At 42.7% G+C, this 25,191-nt stretch overlaps 1 long non-coding RNA gene across 1 annotated transcript; it reads left to right on the top strand.

The window, feature by feature from the left end:
• Positions 1-576: 576 nt before the first annotated feature.
• Positions 577-17,138, top strand: LOC105729735 (uncharacterized). The gene is made up of 3 exons (XR_001110291.2): positions 577-629; positions 8,107-8,538; positions 16,406-17,138. It is a non-coding gene; the product is annotated as an uncharacterized LOC105729735 (long non-coding RNA).
• The last annotated feature ends 8,053 nt before the right edge of the window (positions 17,139-25,191 follow it).

The raw sequence follows: 25,191 nt of genomic DNA, 5'->3' as shown, positions 1-25,191 counted from the left end.
TAGGTCTGGAAGAGATCTTGTGGGATCATCTGTGGAATTCTAGATTTTAGCCAGAGTTCCTCCAGAGTAACTGGGCGAGAATTCTTTTGGTTTATCAAATCCTTTAAGTTGTCCCACTTTTTTGAAGCTAAGTAGTAGATGACTCACAAATTTTATGAATAATGTATGATAGACAAGATATCCAAAAAGTTCCTTCATAAGGTGGAAAGGTAAACTGCTTTCCTCCTGCATATACAGTAGTTTGGTAGCAAAAAAATATTTTGATACCATTTCATTTCAATTTTAAGAAGATTGTGTTCTTAGCCACCAAGAGGTATCTAAGAGAGGACACTATAATATTTCTCAGACCTCTATTCTTTGTAAATTTGGCTACTAACAATCCATTACCCCCAATAAACTGCTCTAAATTACTCTTTCAGATTCTACTATTGCATGACATTGTTTCCCAAAGACCTAAGCATACAGTGCCAGGCATTTGACCAAAGGGCCAGAAAATCCCCATGATCTGACCAAATGCCAATTTAGGTCATTATACTTTGGCCAGTTCTCTCCTCCCCACGGTGTCAGTTGGCTGCTTTAGCCTTCACCACCCAGCATATGCTGCCTGGGAATCACTGAACTGCCAACTGGTGAGTACTGTTCAGAAAGGCGCATTGAGTTGGGCTAACAGTGACTGTAGGGAAGAACATTGGTGGTAATAAGCTTCCCTAAGCTCAAATCAACAGATGTATTATTTTCTCTGTAGGGCTGAAGTCAACAGGGAGCAGGACTGTATACTCTTGCATTTGAGGATTTATCCTACCGCACATGGTTTTGACTATTTGCTTGACTTTGAAAGTCCCTGATGTAATGATTTATCATTTTGCTGAGGCAGGGATTTAACACAAACACTGTGAGAACGGTAGGAAAGTTCATAGTGAGTCACCTCACCAGCTAGGGAGTCTCGTCAACCACCCCGCATCTAGGTCTGGCTCCATTTGGGTATCTAATACATGATTTCCTTTAATTTTCTTGACAGCCTTGTAAGAGTGTTATTATTATCCCCATTTTGTGCATGAGAGAATTATATGTTCTAGTGCTGCTCACACATTTAAAAATATTTGGAGATCTAAGAATGTGTTTTTTTCCCTCAAAGGTTTATTTTGTGGGAGGAAGGCTGGAGGCAAAATTAGGTAGAGACATGAATTCACAGCATGTGAATCATAATCAATGTATGGAGGTTCCTTTCTTGATTGACGGATTGATTTCTTCCTTCATTCCCTATCTCCACTCTCATTCCCTTCCCCCATGAATTCTTGCAAATAAGCCTTAAAATGAAGTATCTGGTATGTATGTGTTTTTAGTTTACATAAATGATATTATATTTACATCTCATTCTCTTTCTTACTTCTGAAACTCAAAAGTATACTTTTAACGCCCATTTAGGCCACTAAATGTATATCTAGATCAATGCTTTGAATTGCAGCTTATTCTTCCATAGTACGCATTCTTGATATTTTATTTAAATGTCTCCTTTGTTGTAGACACCAGAATAATTTCATATATATATGATTATTACTTCATGTAATACATATTATATGTCTCCTATCTGTATATGTGGGCTTGGTATCACAGCACATACATACATTCACTTCATTAAATACCGCCAGGTGGTTTTCCAAGTGGTTGTACCTGTTTATACTCCCACCAACAATGCATGCCACATTCTTGACATTATTCACCAAAGTTTTATTCGAGTTGATTTACTGATTTTCTTAAGTTTTTGTGTAGTGGGACAATTAACTGGAAATCTCAACAAAAGAACAAAAAAAAGTTAGGAAGGAGTTAGGTGGGCTGTGACTCTCCTGGTCCCCTCCCTAATAATTTCCTTCTCCCATTCTCTCCAGTCCTGTGTTCCTCATTCCCTTCAGATTGTTCCAGAACCTGCTAAAGGAAATTACTCTAATTACTCTGAACCTTCTCCCTGAACCACTTCCCTCCTTTTCATTAGAGTTTTATATTCTTCTTTCTTTCATTCTTTTTTTTTTTGAGACAGAGTCTCGCTCTGTTTCCTAGGCTGGAGTGCTGTGGTGCAATCTCAGCTCACTGCAACCTCCACCTCCCAGGTTCAAGCAATTCTCCTGCCTCAACCTCCTGAGTAGCTGGGACTATAGGCACCTGCCACCATGCCTGGCTAATTTTTGTATTTTTAGTAGATATGGGGTTTCCCCATGTTGGCCAGGTGGGTCTCAAACTCCTGACCTCAAGTGATCCACCTGCCTTGGCCTCCCAAAGTTCTGAGATTACAGGCATAAGCCATTATACCTGGCCTCATCAGAGTTTTCAGTGCACCTCAACAGAATGTTCTCTTTATCTCCTTCCTAAGTATCCAAATTCCTCCTATTTTATGAGGTACAACTTAAGAACCAGTTCCTCCACGAATCCCTCTCTAATTGCTCTAGCCTACACTTCTCTTTCCTGATTTTGATCACCTATATTACATTTGGGGATCTTATTTTTATTTAGTTTAACTCTATTATGTTCCATGTTGCTTCCGAAAAGAGACGTTGGGCAAATAAGATGTCTAGTGTTTGGTTAGCCTCATTCTTCCAGGAAGTCACTCGTTTTGGACCACAGCCTACATCTGATTTAAACTCTCCAAGTTCTTATGGGCAAATCAGATACATGCACCAGGCAATCTTACCTACCACTTCAAGTCAATCTTCTATAGGATTATAGAAAGATTGCACCAATAGTAGAAACATATAACGAGCATTACATGTGCAAAATATATAACCGGGCAGTCTTACAAAAATCTCTCTCTGACTGGTTATATATATATATATATATATATATATATATATATATGTATTGACTTTGAGATTGTGAAGTTAAAAAGTATGAGGTGGGTCCCAGGAGCATCTGTGGAACTCTCTGCAGAGCTGTAGCCTGTTCCCAGCAGGTGCTGTCCTCATTGACCTTTCAACAACCACCTGCTCATTACCTGAACAACAAGGTTCCTAGAAGACACTGATCATCTTTTTCAATCACTTTCATAATCCATCCACCAAAATTAAATGAATTCAGAGAAACACTCTTACCCACCACTGTTACACTATACTATTTCACATTCTCTGTTTTCCACATAAAAACCCCACATTGCAAAGGAAATTACTAATTGCTTAACCAAAATTTACATTCTTATAGTCGGAATTTTGACGTTATTCAAGATGGCATGGATCTGGCTATAAAACTACCTTTCCCAGTCTGTTTGGCAGGTGGAAGTCTATGTGACAGTTGTTGCCATTAAAATAAAAGCCACAGATATGATGCAAGACTTTCCAGAGTGCTCTTTTTTTCTTTTTGAGGCAGGGTCTCGCTCTGTCACCCAGGCTAGAGTGCATGATCATGGCTCACTGTAGCCTGGAATTCTTGGCCTCGAAAGACCCTCCCGCCTCAGCCTCCCAAGTAGCTGGAATATGTACACCATGCCTGGCAAATTTTTTTTTTTTTTTTTTTTAATTAGAGATGAAGTCTCAGTATGTTGTCCAGGCTGTTCAAGAATGTTATCTAAAGGGAAATAACTGAGTTGGCACCCACCGATGCCCTCATTCTTTCTTCTTTTTTCTGCTTAGAATGTGGTCATGATGACTGGAGATAGAGGTGGAACAGGAGCTATGCTTCTGTCATGAGATGGAGACCACATACTCTAAGAATGCTGAACAGAAAAATAAAAGGAATCTGAGTCCCTGATGACATAATGGAGCTACCATAACCAACATGGACATTGCCTAGGTGCTTTGTAATATAAAAAGAATAAACCCTCTGGTTGGTTAACCATTGTGTTTGCATGTTATCTACAGCATGCAGTCCAACTCAAATCTCAATTGCTATTTGTTTGCTTTTGACAAACCTGCACTCCCAAAGAATCTTTCAGTGGTTCAAAGGCAACCTGATAGGGAAACCATCTGCTCATCCTTAAAGAGATCGCAGTGGTTCTCTAGGTCAGACCTATGGCGTTCATTTATCAAGCTTGTGAGCTCTGCTTCTCTTCCATCTTACCAACTTTCTGTGGCTGATATGGGACATCACCACTGGTTTAGAAGTTTGTGGCAGACTCTTTCTTCCTTACTAACGGAGACTTCCTTTAATGACAAAGGCATCAAGTACCACATACTTACTTTCTTAGTTTCCTTTGCGGTGAGAGTATAGACATGTGACCTAGTCTGGTCCAAAGAGACCAGAAGGGAAGGCCACTTGGATACATGGAAACAAATGTCCTTTCTTCTTCACTGGAAATAATGCCTAGAAATGCTGAGTCATCTGTGGTCAGTGGTGTGGAGAGAATGGCAAGACATCGATGGGAAGCACTTGGATGCCTGGCAGATCTCCCTGTCACATCTCCAGCCCCAGATGCCAACTGCCTTTGAACATCTGCCTATTGTCTACACCACTTCTAAGGATATTCTGTTCTCGGCACTTAAAAGAACTCTAAATGATACAGGGGTTGTCAGAATAGGGCTAGCCACCCGCTTCAGAATTTCTGAGTTTCTTTCTTTAAAGTAAGTTCCTCAATGTCTTAGCCAGCTAGACACCTGGGTACCTGCTTGGCTGGTCATTCAAACATGCCCAGACAGGTCTGAATCTGCAAGGAGTAGACTGCATGCCGGGACTCCTGCTTTACATGCTTAATGTAACCCCCATTTAATATTGCACATTTTAATACAACGACCACCGTGTGACATGCTGTTATTTTTTAAAATAGTAAAACTATTTTTATGCTTGATGAAAAATATTTATAAGGAAAGTTAGTTGTTAAAAGAAATCAGTAGTTTATAAAAAATCCTCAAACATGAATTAAAATACGTGGAGTCAAACATGGCCCTAAACTTTTATCACCTAACTAAACTATTTGAAAATAACTTTCAGGTTTTTTAGGAATAATTCATAGCATTCAGAGAAGATACCAGAGGATGCATATTTTATTGGCTACAAGTAAGTATTGTATTACCATAGCCACACTCTAATTATTTCTTCATATAAGATATTTGCTCCTAGTCAATCTGGTGGTATTAATTTGCTTTTTAAATCATGTAGGGACTGCAGGACAGATAGGCTGAATATTTAATATTTCTGTTCAAAACTTCAAAATACATGTACCTTTTAAGTTGTTCTTCAGCCTCTTTCCTGCCACAGCAGGAGTGCTGCTTAGATGGTCAATTCTAAATTGAAGAATTCCAGCCCTCTCTAACTCACACAAAACACTTTGAAAAGTGAAGATGACTGGGCCTAGAGGCTCCCACCTGTAATCCCAGCTACTCAGGAGGCTGAGGCGCAAGAATCACTTGAACCCAGAGGGCAGAGGTTGCAGTGAGCTGAGATCACATCCCCACAATCCAGCCTGGGTGAAAGAGCAAGAAAAGAAAGAAAGAAGAAAGAAAGAAAGAAGGCAGGCAGGAAGGAAGTAGAGAAAGAAATAAACCAAACAAAAAAAAAAAAGTGAAGATTTCAGCCAATCAAATGAATGGTGTCAGCCTCATAGTAAAGCATTGGAATGATTAATTCTTTTACTTTTCACAGAGATTTGGGCAAGGTAGAGATACTTTTTGTTTTCCCTGAAGAAGATACCAAATGACCATAAGGAAATAACTAGAGAAAATTAGCCAATATCTTTGTGTATTATAACAACACATCATTATCAAGAATGTTAAGACTTGGCTGGGCACGGTGGCTCACATCTGTAATCCCAGCACTTTGGGAGGCTGAGGCGGGTGGATCACAAAGTCAAGAGATAGAGACCATCCTCGCCAATATGGTGAAATCCTGTCTCTACTAAAAATACAAAAAAAAAAATAATAATAGCTGGGTGTGGTGGCGGGTGCCTGTAGTCCCAGCTACTCAGGAGGCTGAGGCAGGATAATCATTTGAATGTGGGAGGCTGAGGTTGCAGTGAGTTGAGATAGTGCCATTGCATTCCAGCCTGGGCAACAGAGAGATACTCTGTCTCAAAAAAAAAAAAAAAAAAGAAAGAAAGAAAAAGAGAAAAGAATGCTAAGACTCCTGAATGATGAGATGGTATCACACGATGAACGACTGCTAAATAGAAATGTAGGGATTCTCTTTTAGAAGAGACTAATTTGGTAAGGAAATAGTTAGACTTGGATTCTGGGTCAGTCAGAAACCAACCGTGGTCCAACTAAGAATGAGATAAATTCTTTGCGTAACTTTCCCTAGAGAGCTTTGACCCCCATTCAGACTGCATTTTGATTTTTATTCTATTTGCAAGAACCCTAGGGATGGGGAGAGTCACTGGCATCCCTAACCTAGCTCCCAACAGGGACACTGCTCATATTAAACAAGTGCAGGAGGGAAGAGAGAAAAAAGAGCTTTTGAAAACATCACGTGCCTTCCTTAGCAGTGCTCAGGCCATCAGAGGACACGTGACTGAAGAACAGCACTCACAGAACCAGGGCAGAAAGGAATCTGAAAAGGCAAATCATCCCAGTTTTCACAAATGAGACCAGGGTCTTCTCATTATCGGCAGATGCTGGGTGAAATCTCAGATCTCTTGATTCTTTCAGTTCAATATTCTTCCAGGACTTCATTTCGTCAAAAGCTATTAAGAAAGTAAAGAGAAAAAAAGATGTTGCAACTCTGTGTATCAATGATGGGTAAGAATTTGCTCCTAAAAACAAGGGAAAATAGGTATTTGCTATGGGCCTCTAAATTGAAGAAAAGACTTCAAAAAAACACAAAATATTCCTGAAAATAACAGTCTCATTTGGATGAGAAGGACTGCTACAAATATGATGACTGTAAGAAATGTCACTTACTCCTCCCGCCTCCGGTGCTCTGGCCAATGTATAAAGACAAAGAACTGGGCTAAACGGGAGTCAAAGCATGAGCATCGTTAGGGCCTCAGTGGGCTTTCCTTGTGTCTGTGCTGCATGGGGTCAGTGGAGGCCATGAAACGGGCTCGGGGTCTGGTCTCACTTCTCCAATCTCCAAAGGAGAGTGAAGTGGGGATGCCAGCCACGCTCCAGACCATTTTGCCTAGGAGTCAGCGACCTTTGAGGAAGCAGTTGCATACCTCACCAGATGGAACTGGCCAGCCTGGACGCTGTGCAGAGGGCCCTGTACAGAGAGGTGATGCTGGAGCATTATGCAGAGGTGGCTTCCCTGACTTTTTCATTCAGCTAACCTGTTCTGGTCTCCTTGCTGGAGAAAGGGGAACTGCCATGGAGCCCCTATCTTTGCGAATCTGTGGACAAACCAGAGCTGTCTGTCCAGGGAAGGACAATTCCAAAGGAACGTTAGTCCAAAGAAACAGAGTCCCTCAGACTGACATTGGGAGGGCTGCCAGGGAATATTTCCCAGCACCTAGATTTTGGGAGCAGCCTAGAACAGCCCCAAGGTCACTGGATGGTCAAGACAAAGTCAAAGAGGGGAGATTTCACAGATGGGTCAACCAGGCATGAGGAGGCCTCTGCTGACGAGAAAGGGAGAAAATGTGAGAAATTAGAAAAAAATGTTAGTGTCAGCACACAACTCTACGAATCAGACAACTCCTACTGGTCAGATAGCTTATGAATGTGGAAAATGTGACAGGTATTTCAGTCGAAGGGCAGACTTTCACTGACAGCAGAGATGTCACAGTAGTGAAATTTTTGAATGCAAAGAATGTGGATGACATCAGATATAGCACATTAGCATCAGATAATGCACACTACAAAGAAACCATTTAAATGTAAAGAATGTGGGAAAGGTTTAAGTTCAGATGCAGCCTTGACTCAGCATCAGTGAATTCAGTCTGGAGAGAACCCCTTTGCAGGTAAGGATTGTAAGAAGGCATTCAATCAGAAAATAACCCTGATTCAGCAAGAGGGAGTTCACACGGGTGAGAAACCTTACAAGTGTAAAAGATGTGGGAGCCCCTCAGCTGGTGTGCAAACTTCGTTCTGCATCAGAAGCCACACACACAAAAGGCACCCATTTAGGCATAGGGCTATCCACAGTCAGGCTCACTATGCCCTCTTTGTTTCTCCCTGTTTTCATGATCTTTAACAGCGTTCCCACTGTCCCTCCTGGACTGTGCTGATTCTTAACCATATGTTTCTGTCCCCACAGCTCTGCATTTCTGGAATGCCCGTGTCTCCACCTGTCCAATCATATATTTAATTCAGATGCTTGGCTTCCATCATGAAACGTTCCTCAAATTCTCTGAGCCCTTGCCTCCCCAACATGAACTCTCTTTACAGTTAAAAAAGAAGTAAAAAACAAACTTCAAAACTTGTAAACCTAAAAGGATTCAAAGAATACCCCAAATGCCCAGCAAGATGGATTGGGAGGAACCTACATTAAAGAACACTACTGTGATTTATGAAAATACCAAGCTTAAAGAAGAAACGCTAAAAAGTTTCTAGAGAGAGAAAACAGAAGATCAGAAATGAGCATGGCATTAGACTTCTGAACAGCAACCTTGAAAATTAGATGACAAGGGTGTATACCTTCGAAGTTCTAAGGAAAGTGATTTCCGCCCAGAATTCTATACCCTCAAGGGTAAGTATAGAACAAAGGCATTTCGGATGCATTGGATGTGAAACTTATGCATCCTTTCTCAGAGTGCAACACTAAGTAAGGGATAAACCAGGAAATAAAAAGACAGGTATGTGGATACCCTATTTCAGTCTGTATATCAGAAGTCTCCTAAGTGCAAAAACAGAGGGGGTGTGTCCATGTGGAGCTATATGCATCTTGGAGGACATCCTTAGTAGGGCGAAACTTTCAGAGATCTACCTGGGGCATGGTGTCCATCCACCCCTCTTACTCTGTGCTACTCAACTGCAGTTTGTGCCTTTGTAAAATTAGGGGTGTACATATTCTTCGAGTTAGATGCAAGGCCCTATCTGTATTATGTTTTTTTTTTGAGACAGGGCGTCACTCTGTCACCCAAGCTGGAGTGCAGTGGTACAATCACAGCTCACTGCAGCCTTGATCTCCAAGGCTCAAAAGATCCTCTTGCATCAGCGTCTCATGTAGGGACCACAGGCATATGCCACAACGCCCTGCTAGTTTTTGTATTTTTTGTAGAGGTGGGGTTTCACTATGTTGCCAAGGCTGGTTTCAAACTCCTTGACTCACGTGATCCACCTGCTTCAGCCTCCCAAAGTGCTGCTCGCATTACAGTCATGAGCCATCGTGTCCAGCCTGTTTTAAATTTAACTCACTGCTTTTCCAAGTGATCTCAAAGCAGGAAACATTTTTCTTGCAACTTCATCTAGTTATTTTTTATTAACAGAGAAGAACCTACCATTATTTTCTGTAACCTGTGGAAATGAGGGAAGATGTAAATGTGCTCTGTTTTAGCATCCACTTTTGCAGGCAACTTGATTTTGCCCATTGCAGGAAGCAGATGGTAGTGGTTAGTATAATAACACATGGCAAGGATGACTTTGGTTTGAACTCAAGTATGTGACTTTGGTTAAGTTATAGCAACTCTGTGTTCTAATTTCCTTGTCTGTAAAATGGGGATGACAATTAATCTACCTCATAGGTTTGTGTTGAGTATTAAATGTATTGATGCATGAAGAAGTACTTTGAACAGAGACTGTGTATAATAAACCAAAGTGTTAACTATTAGGACTTTAGTGATAGCTAGATTGGAAATGGTGGGACTGGGTATAGAGGAAGGGGTAGAGAGGAGAGCAGCTTTCTTGATGGTACCAGTTCTGAGTGACATGGAGAGAGAGAGAATGAGAGAGAGAGAGAGAGAGAGAATGAGAGCGTGCCATGCACGGCAACCATGCATTGTCCAAGTTTCAGCAGGGACAGCTGCTGAAAATGGATGCCAGACTCTCAATAATCTCAAGAAGGTAAGACTGTCCTCCTCCTCCTGTTTATTATCAGCTGTTTTAATAAGTAAAGCAAATCTTCCTTCCCTTGTGTTTGTTGTTGTTTTTCAAAAATTACCTAGTTACTCTCAAGTTGATTTTTTTAAATGAAATTTAGAATTTTTAGAAAAATTCAGATCCTAGAAATAAGACAAGCATGAGCAGCATATCCTTTTAATGTCGTAGGGGAATAAAGGCCACCTTAGGAGTGTAGGGAAATGTACTTAGTTCATTGTTTACTATTGATTAAAGGTCCTAGACTAATTACTTGCTAAGTGAAGTACTTGCTAAATTGTAGTGAAGTTACCTGCTAAGTTGTAGATTTCTGTCTGGTAGAGATGCAAATAATTTCTGTCATTTGAAACAGATCACTTCAAAGATTTAAGGCCTATTGGGCAATAACCAGTTTGTTTGTTTGTTTTTAATCAAGTTCGGCAATCTTATCCTAACGTTTCTTTGTTAGGTTGCTTATAAGAAATAAATTGTTCAAACGCTCTTGGAATCAGTCTTAACGTCTTATTGGTTTCCTCATTAATTAATGAGTTAAATAAAACCTTTGACATGAGCTTAATATTTGCTGGGTAGTCAAGAGGTTACCATTCTGAAAATTATCTATTAACAGATTAAGTTTTTCCTAAAAATATCTTACTGGGATTTTGATTGGAATTCATTCCATTGATAGATTCATTGGGGAGAATTGACATGTTTACAATTCTGACATTGACTATTCAGCATCTAGTCTTTTTTTCCCTTTCCTCAGAGTTCTACAGTTTCCTTCATTTAACTAATATACATTCTTGGGTGACTTATAATTCTGTTGTTGTTAATGTGAGTTGTTTCAGTTTTTATTTTCCACCCAGTTATTTTCTGGAATATAAGAAAGTTTTTTTGGTATGTATAACCTGCCTTCTTATTCTATTGTCAGGTTATTTGTAATAGATTTTTAAAAGCATTTCTATATTATTTGACTGCAATAACATTATAATCAAATAATGATAATTTTGCTGCTCTTTCATCAATATTTGTAGCTCCTTTAACGTCTCAGAAAGCACTTTCAGAGGAGTGTTGAGTAATGGCATGATGGGCACTGTTGCATAACATTATCAGGCTTATTGTGAGGTGAAATTTTTAAAAGGCACCAAAGGAAAAGCATATTTTTAGCAACTTAAACACAGGAGAAAGATATCTTTAGATAGCTCGAGCTCTATTTTCACCTAGTTCCTTTCTCCTGCCACTACCTCAAGCCTTGAGTCCTCTGTGTACTGAAGACAGGAAGGAAGATTCATTAGTTATTATTCTGTTAATCATCTCCATATATAGCAACTGTAATATGCTCTGAATTTACCTCGCATCTAAAAAAAATGCTGCTTTGATTGAGAGTTAAGAGGAGGTGATTTTTAATGTTGGAAGTGAACTTAGAGGAAAGGAGTTGGAATAGGATACACTATTCCTGCAGGACAGGGCCCCCTGTCCAGGTGAAGGGAAGGGGCCAAACAGCATTCCTGTTCCTGCCAAATGGCCCTGGTCACTGCTTTGGCCTTGCCAAGGGCAGGCCCCCACTACAGACTCCATGGAGCTGCAAGCTGAATACAGAGCACTTTTCTGTGCCTCTTGCCTGTGGAGCAGGCTTGTCTGTCCCAGATCACACTTGAATAGATGAAAAGAATCCGTTTTTCCCTTGGCCCAAGGCCTGCAGTGGAGGCCACAAAGGCGCTTACAGACAGACTGGAGTGGATGTGCAGCAAAGAAAGGGGAGAGCAGACTTAGGAAAGTTTAAGAAGAAATCAACAAGAAGATGTCAGCTAATGTCGATTATGAGTTATTCAAATAGCTCCTTTGCTGTCATTTGGAGAAATGAACATTGCAAAGAAATTAGTTATGGCTGCCTCCTGTAGTTTCACTGGAATCCTGTCTCTCAACCTCTTTAAGAAAATCTAGGTGGAAAAAAAGTTATTTAACCTAAAAGTGGGACCCTGGGAGATGGGAAAACACATCTTGAACAAGACTGATTTCTCTTTCTCAAGCTTGATCCAGGAATTCAAGAGTTTAACCAAAGGAAGGGAAATGCCGGGTCAATGCATGATAATGACACCCAGTTGGGAAACCTAGTAGTGATTTTTATCAATGTGCTTTGTTTGGTGGGTAATTGTGAGAACTGGTCCCTTTGTTTAAAAGTTGTTTTGGGGAATAGGTGGAAAGACAAGTCCTTCCTCTTGTTCTACTCTGGTTAAAGCCAGTGAAATGGGACTGTCACGTCTGAGAAATGATCACTTTTAATGTTCCTGCCCTGAGCACTTTGAAAAGTTCAGTCCTAAGGTTGTTTAGGAGACATCTGTCTGTAGTCCTAACCCAGCATTGAACAAGGAGTAGGATCCACAGGACCTTAGCTACCAAGGAAGCCTGATCTTTCTAGGTACCAGACGAGTTAACTTTTGGAACATAAGAAAAAGATAAGCAGACTATCAGGACAATCATAGAGTATCGGGGCTATGATTTTAATGGTGAAACCTCTGCTGCATTTTTTTCCTACAATTTTATTTCTGCCCTTGTTTCCTAGCTGGCTGTTTCTGGCCTTTGGTGGAAGGTAGTGTTTTGGAATGCCTGGCTTAGGGCACCTATGTCAACACCACCAGGAATGTGTGTTAAAGTGCAGACCCCCAGGCTCCACACCGGAACTACTGAATCAGAATATCTGGGAAAGAGGAGGAATGTGTGTACCTAATTCTCTCAAGTTTGAGGAGAACTGGGGCTCTGAAGGCACGAAGACCTGAGTTTAAAACACAGTGTTACTGGTTACCGTGTAACGTTAGGCTAATTATTTAGCCCTTGTCTTCAGTTCTCTGGGCTGCAAAGCAGAGATAATTCTATTTACTTGAAACTGTTGCAAATATTGTCATATTTATAATTAACATGAACCTTTAGCAGGAGCAGAAGATGTTTGATACATGTTATTGATTATATTTGCCATCATATATCAAATATTTACTCTGCTTCATCCCTTGCTGTTAACATTGATGCTATTCTCCAAGCCTAGCTGCCAGAGACTCCTGAGTGGCTGCAAATCAGCCTGGTTTACATCTTACCTTTCCTTCCTTAGCACTCGGTAATGAGTCTTCCCATACACGCTGCCTTATAAGCAAGGAAGAGCCAGCCAACGTGAGCCATTGTCCCAGGGTTACCCAGGACAGGCTTCCCTATTGCTCTTGACCCCACGCTTCCCTGCCTTGGTTTTCTTGTCTCCACCCACTGGCTCTGTTTCTATCCACAGCTATGCTCAACTTTTTGGCCCCTTCAGCCTCCTTTTGCTGGCCCATGACCCTTGCTGCTGTCATTATTTTCTCGTTACTCACAATTCTCCCATCCAAGTACTAACCAGGCCCCACCCTGTTTAGCTGCTGAGATCAGATGAGATCGGGTGCATTCAGGGTGGTATGGCCGTAGACACACTCACAGTTCTCTATGAAAGACTCTCCTCGTTCATTCCCTTTCCTGTAGAACTCCCAGTGGGGCAACAAAGTCCTCCACGTCAGAGGAAGGGGACGCAGATAAGCCACACTTAAATTCCCAGTGAACGGACACGTTCAGAATGGCAGAAAACAACTGGACTATTTGCTTAGAAATGCCAGTCTTCTGGAATTAGAGACTTTTGTCCTTACTCCATTTCATGAAAGGCTTTATGTTTGCTCAAATCTACTCTTTTGTCTTTCAAGGCTGAAAAGTGCGTCCCCGTGAGCCTTTTCTGGAAGGAAGGTGTGTTCAGTGGGGTGTGTGGGAACAGTTCAAACAGCATTGTGAGCATGACAGCTTCCAACTCAAGGAGTTGGTTATTAATTGCTCAAAACTTGAAATGCCAAATATATGTGAGTGGGTGGTTATGATTTCTCATTCTGGGTCTCTCTCTTGCTCTTGTTTTTCATACATTAAGTTTCAGCAGTTGGATGCTTTCCCAAGAGAGCAGTATAGAAAGAAAACAGCCTTGGCATAGTTGTCCCTCCTTAATGGTTGAGTGCACATTAGTTATACATAAAAAAGGTAGCATGAAGTAATAATGCTCCCACAGAATCTCAAAACACCAACTGTAAGCTAATTCATTCTAATGCCGTTGTAAGGGAAGGAGTTGGAAAAAATTATCATCTCTGGTATTCAGGTGTGAGATTAGAGAAATTGAAGCATTCAGTCATTTCCCCAAGGTTGCTCTGTGAGTCTCTGGTGGAAACTGAACTTCAGTAACAGCACAATTAGCACTTCATAAGCACCTGGTAGACCTTGACATTGCTGATCCTGAGGCCCTGGAGATGTACGACTATTCTCCAGATAAATAATGTCTCTCTCTCATTCCTTCTCTCTCTTTGTCTCTCTGTGTGTGTCTCTCTCTTCTTCTTTCTATTTCTCTCTCTCTCTCACACACACACGCACACACACACGCACACACACACACAGGTACCTACCTGTGGTTGCATAGAGACAGGAACCTTCACTTTTCCTAGGCTCTGCTTTTCACAGGGTAATCAGGTATGTTATATTGTGATAACACACCTCACAGACACGTTCGTTGGGTTGAAGAAAATCCTGGATTTGTAGATAAAAAGAACTATACCATCTGTGTGGGGATTACAGTATACCGGCCCTGAATTCTGGGGTATGAATAATCACAGTTATATTCCTTAGAAGTGAAATGAAAAATTGAGGTCTGAATAAGGTTAATTCAATGACCATGCAGTAATAAAGATAGGCTATAAGTTAAATAGGTTTATATTTACAGAAAACCATACAAATATAAAGTATTTGAGAATAAAAATTAATGAATATTTGGACCAGGTCCTGAGGGAGTATGCTAAGAACTGAAACTATTTCCTATAATGAACTGAATTTAGGCAATAATTAGTACCAGCCAGCATTAACTGTGTTCCCAACTGCTCAAGGAGTTTAGGCAATTATAAAATTGTAACAGCTCTACAAGAACATGCGTGAACTTGGGGACTTTTCTGGTTTCATCATCCAAGGCCCAGGGCCAAGACCTCAGCATAAAACTAGTCTTTGAGACTCTCCTCGGGACTTCCCAAGGAAAAATGGGAAATAAGTGTCAGATAGGGTTTTAAGAAACAGCTCTCCTGGGACTCACTTTTTAACTAAACAAAATCTTTAAGTCAAAGGACTGAGGCACTAAGCACAAAATTCCAGGTATCAGCCAGCAGGTGAGGGAAGAATTCTGACTTTCAGAAGTCTGTGATGTACACACACCTTTAGTAATAAGATTGATCCACCAGCCATTACAAGTTAGAGCCAAAAAAAAAAAAAAAGAAAAATGACACTAGAAATGTCCAACAATAAGGAACTAAAAAAATATGGCATAGACATATGATTGTATATAAATAATGTTGTAAATAAATATTTATTGACAAGAGAAGTTTAAAAAGTATTAAGGGGAAAAATCAGATTGCATACATTATTTTCAATATAATCTTGTTTCTGTTAAAATTTTTGATTTATATCCCTGTACATGAAGATATGTAGAAGATATATACCAAAACATTAATAATGATTACCTCTGAATTGTAGCTTTGAATTTTTCCATTTTACTGCCATTTCTAATTTTTTTAAACCAGGAGCTTGTGTTGTTTTCTCTCTTTTTAAATCTTTTTTTTCTCAAATATACAACACTATACAGGCTGTTCTGAATAAAAATGGTATTTTAATTTAATATAAACACAAAGGCTATCCTCTCTTTTATCTCCTAAAGTAAGGAGAGATTCATGAGCCGATTAGTCATTCATCAATCATTCATGTGTCCTATGTTCCAGTGCAGTGTATGGGAGTCTAGGCTAAATAAAGCTACTTTGCATCCTGGGTTACTCCGTAGAGAAGACTGAGGAAATTTCCATGGCACCAGGTTACCAGGAAGAGTTTCCAATGGCAGTGGGCTACTGTCGTTCCTTTTATTTCATCCACCCTGGACACATGTAGAATATCAAGGTAGTCTTTGAGGTTGGACAGTTCTTGTGATCTCTCAGGTCACCTTATTGGGTTCTGGCTATTGCTGGCCATGGGACCATCCCCGACACTTTAAAATTAGTTACTGACACAGATTCCTAAAAGCAGAGTCTGACATATAAAAGTTATTTCTGAGAAGCAAAGCTGCTTCATTCTGAAGACCACGTTTAGAGGTTGTGCACCAGCAGACAAGAGTTTATGTAACGGTTTGTCTTTGTTCCTCGAGCCATGTGTGACCTTTCTGCTCCTTCCTGCTGACACCATCCCTGATAGAAAAATACAATCTGCTCAGTCTAATGTCCCTCCTTCTCTCCGGAGCCTTCGTGGAGTGTAATAACAGCAGCTGCATGACTTGTACATAATATAAATACTTTATTTACTTTTGTATTTAATTTATGCATCTGTCCAATGTTTGCACAGCTGTTTGATGTCTGTATACTCAGAGATTAGCTTTTGTGGGTTTTGTCTATCTTAAACTCGAATCACAGAGAAATGGAAGGGTCTCATTATTTGCTCTTCTTTGCTTTTTCTTTTCATGCCTCCAGCATGGTACCATACAGATGAGAACTTAATGAAGAAGGATGCTTCTAAGTAAGATTTAGTCATCTCCTTGAAGATACTTTTCTCCTTTGGAAAAGGAAGAACCAAACTTTCCTGAACTGCTTAGTGAGAACACGACGGTTGACTTTGTTTCTTCCGTCAAAGGACATCATTGTAGTACCAAGGCGACATCAAGGAGGTTTTAACTCTCCCAAAAAGTTGCACCAGAGGATCTGGGGAGGTGTGATGTGAGAGCCAGCCCAGAAGCAGGGCTAGTAATTATATAATGGGTTGCCATGGAAAAATTACTCTCTTCCTCAGGCTTACTTGCCCATTAAAGAAGATACGGACTAGGCATGTGAAATGCCAATGGTTTGGCTAATCAACATGCCACAGCTTAGCTTGAGTCACTGTACTTGAATGTGGTTTTGTTTTTTAATGCTGTGTTCTTGTGGGCCTGGAAAGAGTTACAGCCAACTGCCCCAGGTATGGTAACTAGAGGCAGTGTTGGAAATGTAAATGCGAGGTCCCTTTTTCTTGTTCCCTCTTGTAGTAGAGGGGCTGAAAGAGGGTCGAAAGGGATTGCACCTTTCTGATGGTCTTTCTCCTGTGATGCATAGAAATGCATGGATAACATTAAAAATATTTTAAATTGTATTTATTTATTTATTTTTGAGATGGGGTCTTGCTATGTTGCCCAGGCTGGTCTCAAACTCCTGGCCTCAAGTGATCCTCTTGCCTTGGCTTCCATGGTACCTACCTGTAATCCCAGCTATTTGAGAGGCTGAAGCAGAAGGATTGCTTGAACCCAGGGGTTTGAGATGAGTCTGGGCAACACAGAGAGACCTCCATTTCTAAAAAAAATGTTTTGTTTTGTGTTACCTGGCCATCAACACATATTTACAAAAAAAGAGACATCTCTTTTTCATTATCATAAAGCATAGACTGAATTTTAGACAGATTTTGAATCTCTCTGTGCCTGAATTTCTCTTAAAATTAATAGTGTCTCATATTTGATAAAGCATTAGGTTTTCTTTTGAAAGATGCACAGAAAACTCTGAATTGCCTAAATTATAATTTTCTCAATTGTTTGACCTAGCCTATCACTGCTGTAGTATTCTTTAACAAAACATTCTGTAGCCATGAGTAAGAGAGTTGTTGCTTTTTTTTTTTTTTTAATCCATCAAGAACTACAGAGAAACACTTTTTTTTTTTTTTTTGAGACAGAGTCTCACTCTGTCACCCAGGCTGGAGTGCAGTTGTGCAATCTCGGCTCACTGCAACCTCCACCTCCCAGGTTCAAACAATTCTCCTGCCTCAGCCTCCTGAGTAGTCTGGATTACAACTTGCGCCACCATGCCCAGCTGATTTTTGTATTTTTAGTAGAGACGGGGTTTCACCATGTTATCCAGGCTGGTCTTGAACTCCTGACCTCAGGTGATACACCTGCCTCAGCCTCCCAAAGTGCTGGGATTTCAGGCGTGAGCCACTGCGCCTGGCCGAGAAATACTTTTAAAATCAGACCATGACAGCAGAAAGAAGGAGTGAGCTAGTCAGTTTGAGTCTGTTATCAGCTCTGCTTGATACTGGCCTTTTATATCACTCTGAGGAGTAATACTGTTTGTTTTCAGCATAAAATACATAAGAGAAAAAATTAAGTAGGGAACAGGAGAATAATATTTGGATAGGGAAGTTTTATTATTTTTTCTGATATATTATGTCCCCTAGCCCTCAGTATATCCAGAGATCATCTACGCTTAAAGTTAAATACAAGATAACTTCCCAAGCCAAGCACAAGTGATTTTAAAAAATAATAAAATGCCATATAGGATTATCTACTAGAGTTCTCAAGTTGCCCAGAAAACCTCACATCTACTGCATACGGTGTCAGAAACATCGGTAAATCCTCGGCCAACAAGTATTTTGAATATAGCAGAAAAACACAGATGTTTTAGACTTTCTGAGATGCATTAAGTTCTGGAAACTGGAAGCCATAAAAGACAAAATCGTGGGAGGGGAATTGCCGGGAGCACCCTGGGAAAGCAGCCACCCTGGAGCTGAATGACCTCTCTTTGATCTCTAGCTTTCCCAAGTCACTTTCCCAGGCATTTCCTCAATACTGGTTTCAGTTCTTTAGATCTAATAAAAGCCTTTGGGGTTGGGAGCATCACTGAGTAGAGTGCTGATTCAGGCAAAGCTTGGAGGGAGGAGTGGAGCATTCAGTGGGTTTACAGTAAAGTGTGTGTGTGTGTGTGTGTGTGTGTGTATTTATGAGAAATAGCAACTTCCCACCACTGTCACAGCCACCAATGAGAGATTTACCTTCCTCCAAGTCACCTCAATTAAACATACACTCTAAATAAAGCAGCATGCTTACTGGAGGCAGAGCTTCAAAAAGTGCCCTAGGTTCCATTCCCCTTCCAAACATTTTGCTGCCTCTTAAGCAACTCATATATAGAAATGTTATAGTTGCCTCTTTGCTCATTTATTCTTTCAAGAATGTCCACGTTATATTGCTTGATAAGAAGTGGAATTAGTACTTTATACAAATGCTTGCATTTCCGTGCTATTCCTTCCGCTTCCTGATCATAGTGCACTCTGACTGTAAAATGGATCACACGTCGTTGCTCACAGTGCTTCAGGTATATAGAGCCTTCCATGGTAGGTGATATACTTAGGTGACTCTACAGGTTGCTTTTCGACTTTCAAAATTTTTTTCTGATGGTTTTGGAAGTGCTGCATGATTTAGAAATGCTGATTTTCTTCAGTCTTCAGGGACATTGAAAAAATACATTATTTCTTCCTCATTTTCAAAATATTACACAAAGAAATTTGGAAACTAATAATCACTGTTCACTTGCAAAATTCCTTTCTTCTAAAACATTTTTATAATAATTAAGTCATTCTATCTTTATGATACCCAACTAAAGAGGATGGTGGGCAAGCCCATTTTACAGATGGGAAAACAGATGTTAATTGCCTTGTCCAAGATTACATGGTGAGATAACAAAAAAATGAAAGGGAAACTTGCATCTTCTAAAATTTATATTCCTTCTCACCATGGTGATTATTTCAGTTAGGAATGAGAAGGCAATGGATATAATTTGGCTTTTTCTCTGCCTTCAACTTCTACATATTAAAATCGAATTGCAAGGTTAGACTGTGATTGTGTCCTACAGGCACGAAATTCCTCATTTAACGTGTACATTTCTCTGCTGAATCTTGATATTTTCTTAGATCTTCAGTATAGTTTGTCTTGATCTGACTTGCAGTGAACTGCAAATGATATAATTTTTTGTGGAATACATGAAGCTGGCACACTGGCGAGAGGTCAAAGTTGAAAGTATAGGAAATTTAAATTACATAATTTTACAATTGCAATCATTTCTATTTGTAATAACTATAAAGATAGATCCATAGCAATAAACAACAGCAGATAAGAAGTGTACATAGAGACTTCGCACCCTGAGAGTACCATTTATTTATTCATTTGCCAATATGGATACAATGGTGAATAAACAAAGTCCGGGCCCTCATGGTGCTTACATTTTAGGAAGTGAGCCCATTAATAAATATTGATTACACAACATAATCATATAGTGATAAGTGCTATGAGAAAAAAAAAGAAGCAGAGTAAGGAGATGGGGAAGGCAGAACTATCTTATATAGTAGTAGGAAGGTTAGTTTAAAAGCCAGGAAGGTGAAGCCAGGTTCTAGCAGGTCTGAGGAACTTCAGGAGGGAGGTAGGTGTGCCTGAGGCAGAGTGAATGGCAAAAGGCAAATACTGAACCAGTGAGTCAGGGTTGAAGGGACTTGAAAGGCTGGGAAAGGACTTTGGGTTTTATTGCAGTGTGATTAGAAGCATAGGGCCCTGGAGGGTTTTGTACAAGAACAAGGACATTATCTTACCAATGCTTTGCAGTAAACTCTCTGGTGACTGTGCAGAGGATAGACCATGGAGGGGAAAAAGTGGGAGCAGGGTGATCCTTCAGTCTGTCACAGTCACCCAGGAAAAAGATCATGGGGATGGCAGACATGGGCGTTCATGGTTAAGAGAGAGGGATGAGTTTGGGTTCAGTATCTTTTAAAGGTATACTTGGAAGGGTTTTCTGCTAAAATGAACATGGTGATTGAGAGAAAGAGAGATTTTTTTGTCCTGCGATGGGGAGGACTCAGAGGAAGCAATTTTGGGGTTTGATTTCAATATGGAAAATCAAAAGTTCTGTTTGAGACACCTTAAGTGGTAGATATCCAAGTGGAGATTCCTGGAGGCAGCAGGATATAGGAGGCTGGAGTGTTTGGGAGAGGCCAGGGTTAAAGGTAGTTAAAAAAAAAAAAAAAGCTAAAGCCTTGCTTGAGGACTTAAAGATTTGAAGGCTGCCTAGGGTGGAAGTGTGGAAAGAGAACAGGAGGGGCCCAGGGTCGGGGCCCAGGGTCAGAGCCCTGGGGCAGGCAGCAGATAGAATCATGGAGGAGGTGAAGGACCCCATTCAAAAGTAGCATGTCAATAGGTAGAGCTGGTGTTAAGGTTTAAAGACTGAAAAAAAAATTTCATGGGAGAATAACCCAAAGTTCTAAATTATTGTGATAGAGGCTCATGATGCAAAATGTGATAAGGAAAGAAGAGAAGATGGGAAATTTATGATTTCAATGAATGCATCAGGGATTAGTAATATCTCAGTGAACAGTAGTACTGGTGTTCCTTAAAATGTTGCCCATGGTAGTTTTTTTTGTTGTAAAGAATTCCAATGTTTACAGAGGCTATTCCATGGGCATCAATATTAGCAAGAGGCACGCTACAGATAGACAACACATCTTTTTTGACAACTCTTTTTAATTCGGACACAATATGCAGCTGGCACTTTTGCCAGGAAAAAATAAATAAGCAAGACAATGTCAATTGTTGCTTTGGGAAAATTGTCTGTTAAAATTCTCTATGAAACCTGGCCTACTTTCAGCAACTTTTCTCAATACAGCTGTTGTGCATTCTCAGTTTGGGGATGCAAATAAGCTTCTTCTCTCTCCCTTGCTCAATTCCCAGGCCCTCTTTCAAACTCAAGGTTAGGTAAGTGTTGCAATTGTCTGCGTAGCTGCCCTCCTCACTGGCTCTACTTGTCTGCACCATGACGCTGCTTCAGTGTCTAGAGGGGACTGCAATGCAACAGATCTGAGACGCCGGGAGTGAGCCCAGATGCTACCTCCTGGCAGACAGCAGTGCCAAGACTGAGAAAGGAGGCCAGGCTGAGGCCTCCAATAGCTTCGGCAAGAGGGGGAATTTGTTCTTTTTCTTCCCCTCCTACCCCTCACCTTGTACATATTGAATCAAACCATACGTTAGCAACACATTCAGCTATTTAACGTTGGACAGGCTTTTTCTTTTTTAAGGAATGTTGCAATTTTTGTGATTTATGTATTTAATCATTGAGGGTATTATTAGGACAGAGGTAATTGATTACAAGCATCTGAAACATCAAGGTCAGATGGCTGCAGAGTTGCCCAGCAATCACAACTTCCAGTTTATATGCAGGTTTGGCAATAACTAGGGCATGGGACATTTGGATAATGTGGTCCAAGGGGAGGGAGTGCTGGCTCAAAATGAGATTAAGGAGCATCACTAGCACCCTTGAACTTGCTCAAACACCTCTAATATTTAGAAATCACACATGGCATCCCTTTGTTCTTTTCTATGAACTAGATGTAATACATATTAAGGAGAGAAAGTTACCAAAATGTTTAGAGGCTCTAAAGTAAAATATCTGTGTCATCCAATCCTAGCTCCTTTATATATTATGTACCTCCACCACTTAACCATAAATCATTTAACATCCATTCTGCTGCTGTGGCTGACTTTCAGGGTGTGGTGGTGAAACCGTGGGATGTGTAGGATTTCTGAAAGAATGTGTAGGATTTCTGAAAGAATGCATATTGTCATTGAGTAGCCAAGAGACTGGGACGTTGGGCAAAACTTGCTTCTCAGAGTGACTTGGTTTTCTGTCCCATGCTGGCTTCCTTTTGCTATCACAGGACGTTTGTATTTAATGCACAACAAACCCTTAGAACAACAAAAGCTACCTAGTCCATACTAGTCCCTCTCTGGCAGACATGGCTCTCTGTGGCCCAGAGATGAACCCCAGAGAACTGCTACAGTTTGGTGAAAGAAGGATTTTAAACTATGGTCTTATCATACTGAAGTTGAAGGTCTCTAGTTTTCGTTCTTTACCTTGCTGTTTCTCTAGCACTTAGGAGGTATGCATGAAGACCCTTATGAATCTCAAGTGCAACTGACTATTTCCAGCAGAGGGCTGCAATGTATTTACTTCAAGTTGGCTTCCTTCAAAATTTCCCACCCTAGTTTGTGCTTCTATGCAAATCTTTTCATTCCATCCCTTCCCTAGTACTTGTTCTTTAAAGCAACTTTGATTACACTGAAGCTGGAAGAGTGGGATTATTGTGCATGTTCACTCCCTAATTTCTCTCCCGGATATGGTGAAATTCTGCTCCATGTATGCCCTTGAAATTCTGCTAATCGCGGTCAAGGCCACGTTTTATATTCAGTGACTCCCATTGAAATGACTAAATGCTGAGTGGACCCAAATCACTGCAGTGACATTAGATGATGCAGTATTTGGCACCGGTAGGCTTGAGGAGAAGAGTGAATTCTGCAGGTTAACCATCCCAACATTTATTTAGATACCGAACTCAGGACTTAAAGGTACATACTTGAAAGAAAAAAATGAAAATAGAACGCGGTAGAATGCCAAGATATCGTTGCTGTATTCCGTGACACAGATAGTCGTTGCAGGTGGAAGTGCTGCACCGCCTCTGGGAGCTGAACAAAAGGAACAGGGGAAGTACCAAGGGCAGTGCCATCCACGGGCAGGGGGTTCCCAGTGAGCTCCTTCCCTTGTCTCCAAAACCTCTTTTCAGTCTAGCCACGCACCTTCAGGTTGGCCACTCTTTCACCCCTTCTCGTCCTTTCGCTCCCCTGCCATGCTGCTTTCAATTTCCTGGTCCATAACTCTGAAAGAAGCAGCCAACTGAAGGAACTTTTAGGCCCCCAGATTCCAAACAATAACCGGGGCGCGTTGATTCCAGACCCAAATGTGCTAGGGATGGAGAGGCGAGGATCTTCCTGACTCGCGGCAACGCCCCCTCTCCTCCGCGACGCGGTGACAGCGTTCCGGGGTCAGCTGGGACTGGAGAGGAGCCACTGCATAGTCTCGGAGGATGCCTCTTCCCGGTGCTACTGCTGCTGCGGTGGCAGGTTTTTCTGTTTTTGCACAGCAGCACAATGCAGGGGCCGAGGCAACAGCCTAAGTCTAGACCCCTCAGGCAGCAGCTCTACCCACTTCGCGCTCCCCGCCCCCCAACGCCCCCCAACGCCCCCCAACGGCCCCAGGAGCACCAGCCGAGCGTTCCACGCCGCCCCCCCGCAGCGCACGTGCGCTCCCGGGACAACTGCAGGCGAGGCTTCGGCGCGCCCCCGCCCCTCGGCCGCGCGCGCGCTCCGCCCGCCGCCCGCCCTCCTCGCGCGTGCTCGTGCTCGCGGCCGCGGCGGCGCGCCTCTTCTCCCCGCTGCGGGCGTCGCGGGTGCAAGAGGAGGCGGAGCGGAGGAGGCGGAGGCTGGGCGGGCGGCGGGCTCCGGCGGGAGCACGCGCCGGCCAGCTGGGCGGGGGCGCTGCGGGGGCGGCCCGAAGGCGTTAGGGTGAGGGGCTCTGGAGCCCGAGGACCCGAGTCCCCGGGGGCCGACTCCGCCGCGGGAGGGCGAGCGCGGTGCGTGCCAGAGGTGGGGACTTGGAGGCCGCGGCCCGGCGCCCCCGCCCCCGAGCCTGACGGGGCGCGAGGCGGGATGAAGCGCTGGCGTGGGGGGCGCCCGGCCGATCCCCCGCGGCTGCCCTCGGCGGCCAGGCGCTAGGCTCGGAGGCGCGGGCGGCGCTCGGCGGTGGCGGCGGCGGGCGGAGGGCGTCGGGCCCGGCTCGCGGAGGGCAGACACGGAGCGGCCAGCGGGGCGCAGGGACGCCGCGGCGGCGCGGCGGGGCCGCGGGGCTCGGTAAGGCGGGCGCGCGGAGGGCCGGGGGCGCCGGTGACGTGGGCAGGCCCCGCGGGGAAGGCTGCGGGGGCCTCTTTCCTTCTTAGAAAAAATTCTAGAGTGAGGGTTCCGGATCGCGAGCTCCCGGAGGAGTCTCTCGGGTGTACTCCCGCCCCCAACCCCATCTCCCCGGCCTCCCTGGGCGGACGGCGCTGCGGGCCCACCGCGCCCTGCGCTCCCCGCGGCCTCCGCGAGCCGGGCGTTCGGACGGCGTTCCGGCCTGCCGCAGCGCTCTCTGCCCTGGCCTGAGGTGGTCTGCAGCCGCGACTCCCGGGAGCGGCCGAGTGGGGGCTTCAGGGACACCGGCGTTCCCGAAGGAGTCGCGGTGCGTTTCCCCCCGCTGCCCGCGGGCGACAACGCGCGCCCCGCCCCCTGGTGTGCTTGGGGCCCGCGGGGCCAGAGGTCTCTGCTCCCATGGAGTTTCCCCTCTCCTCTTTCCAATTGACTGAAGTTACCGCTGCTTGTCGGACAACGGTGGTGACTTAGTGCCCCTTTTCCCCCTCGCTTCCCCTATATCTTGGTTTCCCATTTTGTTGACTCGATCAAATATTTATGTTCAAGATTTTCTTAAGCAGCACACAAGAAAAGGTAGGGAGAGAAAATCAGACCTGATTGCTTAGCTTTAGTCTACCTTGGACCTTTTATAGCTTCACCTTCTGTTTGGGAAACTTGAAGGGAGGAGGAGACCCAAGCAGAATGCTT

Source organism: Aotus nancymaae, unplaced genomic scaffold (assembly GCF_030222135.1).
Source record: "Aotus nancymaae isolate 86718 unplaced genomic scaffold, 86718_ANA_hifiasm-v0.15.2.pri h1tg000012l, whole genome shotgun sequence".
Taxonomy (NCBI): domain Eukaryota; kingdom Metazoa; phylum Chordata; class Mammalia; order Primates; family Aotidae; genus Aotus; species Aotus nancymaae.
Note: the sequence above shows the minus strand (reverse complement) of the source record. Positions and strands in the feature narration are given on the sequence as shown.